We start from the raw sequence: 5,294 nt of genomic DNA on the forward strand, positions 1-5,294 counted from the left end.
CATGTTCGGGCTTTGGGAGGACTCAGAGTTTATGCTTCGTGTAGATATGAAGTACAAGGAAAGTGATCCAGCCGGGTGCTTCTTTGAAAAAGTGTTCATGTGCTAACATGGCTTCGGAGTTTGATCACAATTGGGAACAAGTCAGAGTGGGTGATTCTCAACAATGGTCCTAGTGGATTCAAAAATGTAAAGTGCGGTGCCTAAGGATATCGAGTCTATAGTATGGTTAAGTATCGAGCTTTTGCAGTGGATTATGAATGGGGTCGGGCGGGTTCTACGTTATCTTCGATCTGCGGTGTAGCATTAGAGGAATGGAGGAAAGTAACTTCGGATTCATAGAAGAATTATCAGAATGGTTGTACCAGTTGAAGACAACGTGATCTTGTGGATTTTGAGACAACGTGATCTTGTGGATTTTGAGACAACGTGATCTTGTGGAATAAGGTCACTCAGGGTGAGTGCGGATTTGGGTTCATGATGTTTTTAATGGAGCTATTATTATTCCTAAGGCAAGTCCAGAGTAAATTAGAAGAAGTCGGATCGGTTAGCAATGATTGAATTGCCATGATGGTGGCAATGATCAGTTCCTTCATCGTGTTAAGTTATACATGTGATTTGTGGAGGTACGTGCGAGGCTTGACGGCCGCCATAATTGATTTTTATTTGGAGGCCTTCTAGTATTATGGGTTGTTATGTGTAGATGGGTCACGGGAGAGTTATGGTGGTTTAGACCACTACTTGAGGATTGTATTTTCTACGGTTATGGAAATTCAGTCGCGTGTTATAATGGTTCTCCTGAAATTAGTTAAGTAAAAGGTTTATACATCATGGAGTGTTTATTTTATAAGTGGATCAGGAGTTATGATGGAATTCTTGTACTCTCACATATTGGTATGTTAGGTGTAGTGAGTGGCATGTGAATTGGAAGTTGAGGATCAAGGTTGCAGTTGATGTCGCCAAGAAAGTCAAAAGTTCGGATAAGCAGGGAAGAATTCAGATGTTTAGAGTAAGCTGGTATTGTCTTTAGCGTCACCTGAGATCGGTGTCATGTGGAAGAGGCTTTGTGTATTGACTTACAGATTTTTTTGACTCACTCTACAAAATTAGAACGGCTGGTGGTATGGATGTGCGGACCTTGCTACGTGAGCGGAATTGTCACGGGAGCATGCCCCGCAAGGAGATTTGTATAAGTGTGACATGTCAGTCACTTGATTGTTAAAGATTGAGACCGAATATGGAGGTCAGGGTAATATCGTAACTGCGAGAGTTTATGCCTGCGAGGCATTCTATTACTTGGGTTGTGGACCATGTGAGTTCGTTACAGATTTGACGGCTATTCTTATGTGTCGTGAATAGGTCATCGTGGGTCCTTGAAGGGTTATTAGCCCAGTGCGGTACGATCAGAATTGTCTTGAGCTCCGTAGATGGATCTAAATGTGAATGTGGGCTCTATATTTGGCTGGATGTGTTCATTTCATAATAGCATTGTTTTCGGAGGGGTCTTCGGGCCTTGGATGATATTTCTGTTGTCGGCCCTTCCGTGTAGTCTTTATTGTGCCATGTGGGCTATGAGGCAGTTTGATTATTTATACTCGTATTGAGATCCTGTATAGTTTGTGCTGTTTTGTAAGCAGGATGGCTCTCGAGATGCAGATCATATATCGTACCTTAGTTGTGCTTGAGTTTTATGGCGCATGACGCTACCCGTCTCCCCACGATTTGTATTATGCACTAGGCGTGCTTATGGTTGATATTCGGGCATTTCTTGAGTATAAGCGTTATGGCTCGATGTGTGTTTTCTTTAGATTATTATGTGTGGATTGGGTGGCATGCCGCCACGGGTATATGGTTGGATCGGGTGGCACGCCGCCACGGATATGTTATTTAGATTGGGTGGCACGCAGCCACGGGTATCATGGTTGGATCGGGTTGTATGCCGCAACGGTATCATATGTGGATCGGGTTGCACGCCGCAACAGTGTGATATTGAGTACAGTTTCCCATATCTATTATTGTGTATTTTGCTTCTCAGTTCCTGAGGAAGGTTCATAGATCTTTTCGGTTGTTTAAATTAGTTACATGGGTTGAGTAAATCTTTCTAGAGTTCGTTTCCTTATGTATCACATTCGAGTTTGTAGCTTGTTGACACATTGTGGCATCATATAAGACTTTTGGAAATATCTGAGGTTGCTTATTATCTGAGCAGCTTGTAATGGGTGAGACGAGATTTTGGACCTAGGATCAATGCGATCAGATTTATATGAAGCATATTAAAGAGTAAATATTGTTATTCAGTCTAGAATGAGGTAATGGTTCTTATCGGGAGGAGAGACTCCATAAATTGTAATTCAGCAGGTTGCTATGAGTTCTACACATCTTCTCTGAGGTGTGTCAAGAGCATCATATTCGTGGGATTTCGGCTATTGTTGTCAGAGGATTTTATTATGGGCATGTGAATAACGCGGTGCATTGTGTGAATTCAGTGAGAGTATAAGATCATGTATTGGTACATTGTGTAGTGATTGAAAAGGTGTTCGTATGTTAGAAGCAGGCTCTAAGGCATATTTACCGAAATAAAGGGGGAAGGGGGGGATCTTCAGATTTGCTCGAGCTAATGTGTTCAACTGAGTTGTGGTAGCACAGGTTGGTGCACGAGGTGTTAAATAATGATTTCAGACAACTCCAGAGCAGTCCTTAGCATGTTCGTGGACAAACGTATGTTTAAGTGGGAGAGAATGTAACGACCCCACCAATCGTTTTGAGCCCTAGTGCGTCGTTCAGTGGTTTGAGGCCTTGAGTAGCTTCACTTCACGTATCATGACTTGTGCATCTGGTCGAAATTGAATTTCGAGAAATTCAGAGTTGATTTAGACATAAAATTCTCATTTCGGAAGCTTTAAGTTGGAAGAATTTACTAAGGTGTGATTTTTGAGTAAACAATCTCGGAATCGGGATTTGAAGGTTCCAACAGGTTCGTATGATGATTTTGGACTTAGGCGTATGTCCGGATCGGGTTTTGGATTACCCGAGAGCGTTTCGACACCTATTATGGAAAGTTGGCATTTTGGAAGGATTTCATAAATTTGGGTTGAAGTGCATTTCAATGTTATCGATATCCGATTGGGATTTTGAGCCTGGGAATAGCTCCGTATGGTGATTCTGGACTTAGGAGAGCGTCCGGAAGTGAATTTGGAGGTCCGTAGGTCGTTTCGGGGTCATTTTTCGAAAAATGGAAATTTGAAGGTTTTTGGAAAGTTTGACCGGGAGTGGACTTTTTGATATCGCGATCCGGTTCCGATTTCGGAAGTTGGAGTAGGCCCGTAATGTCAATTATGACTTGTGTGCAAAATTTGAGGTCAATTGGACGTGATTTGATAGGTTTCGGCATCGAAGGTAGAAGTTTGAAGTTCTAAAGTTCATTAAGCTTGAATTGGGGTGCGATTCATGGTTTAGCATTATTTGATGTGATTCGAAGGCTCGACTAAGTTCGTAATGTGTTTTGGGACGCGTTGGTAAAATTGGTTAAGGCCTCGTGGACCTCGGGTGGATTCCGGAAGGTTAACAGATCGATTTTTGGACTTAAAAATTTCTGAAGCTTAATGCTTCTGGTGTAATTGCACCTACATGACTTTGGCCGCAGGTGCGAGACCGCAGGTGCAGAAAATTGCTCATAGAAGCAAGAATGGACTGGAGCTGGGGGAGCTGCAAAAGCAAACTAGAGAAGCACAACTGCGAGTGCGCAGGAGCGAGGCAGCTGCCGCTGGTGCGTAAAATTTGCGCAGATGCGCTAGAGCAGGTCGCACCTGCGATGCCCGCATAAGCGAAGAGACTTCCGCAGGTGCGTGTCCTTGGCTAGGCAATGAGGACCGCAGGAGCAGAATTTGGACAGCACCTACGTAGCCGTAGGAGTGGCTATTGGACCGCAGGTGCGAAAGTCGGGCTGGGCATTGCGTTTCTTTAAAACAAGGGTTTGGCTAAATTTCACTTCATTTTATCCATGGGAGCCGATTTGGGAGCACTTTTGGAGTGACAATTTATCATCCTTCATGAGGTAAGTGATTCCCGCGTATTGTTAGTTAAATACAAGATTTATACATGGATTCAAGCATGAAAATTGATAGAAATTGTGAGATTTTTGAAAGAAACCTAGAAATATATATTTTTAGATTTTTGACCACGAAATTGGACATGGAATTTGGAATGAATTATATATTTGAGTTCGACGTGGGCCCTAAACTTGTAAGAGGGAACTAACCCCATAGGTGAATTGAATTAATATGTGCTTCTATTTGTGGGGCTACATACGCACGAGGTGATGAGAGTCCGTGCGTAGCTACTATTATGCTTATGTCCGGGTAGTCTAGGACCCATATCATATTGTACTTGCGATGTTTGCGCCCTACTGGTTAATTTAATTGTTTAAAACATTTAGAAACCCGATAAAGGAATTGTAAAAAAAAAAGTTAAACTTCATTTACTTAACCGTTAAATAATAATTTGTATTTCTTGGAATATTTGTCCCTTAATAAATCTTGAATAGGTTGTTTAATGTGTTTTCTCTTTGGTGGAGCGGGCCGAACGCCTCGGTAGCAGATAGATGCATCTATGGTTCTCGTCGTTCGACCCTCGGCATTGCACAGTTTAAATATTATATTGGATCGGGCCGTACAACCTCGTCATAATTTGAGCATGATAAATCTTTGGAACCAATTATAATTGATATTGCTTCTTTGGCTTGAGATATAAATTGTTAAATGATGAAAAATTAATTTGGGAAATTCTATTAGTAAAAAGAATTGTTGATTATTTCCGGTTATTGAATTTTTAGCTATGTTATGTATTCCATGCTTAAATATGAGATTGGCATTTTATTGTTTGCCCATAGTAAGTGTCGGAGTCGACCCCTCGTCACTACTTCTTCGAGGTCAGACGGGATACTTACTGGGTACGCGTTGATTTACGTACTCATACTACACTTGCTGCACATTTTTGTGCAGGTACATGTATATCTAGTGGCCTTGTCGCCGCAGAGGCACGGTTATTGCGGGAACTTAGGTGAGCTGCATTCTATACTACGATCCGCAATCAGCAGAGTCTCCTTCAGAATATTTATATTCTCCTGTCCAAATTTGTATTCTGGACAGATGTTGTATTTTATTTTACATTACTAGTTGAGGCTCATGCACTTGTGACACTGGATTTTGGGGTGATTATGGGTTGTTCTGTATTGAAATTGTTAAAAAAATATTATTTACTGTGTAAATTCCATCTTTTACTATTTAATTGAAGGAAAT

Source organism: Nicotiana tomentosiformis, chromosome 3 (genome assembly GCF_000390325.3).
Source record: "Nicotiana tomentosiformis chromosome 3, ASM39032v3, whole genome shotgun sequence".
NCBI lineage: Eukaryota > Viridiplantae > Streptophyta > Magnoliopsida > Solanales > Solanaceae > Nicotiana > Nicotiana tomentosiformis.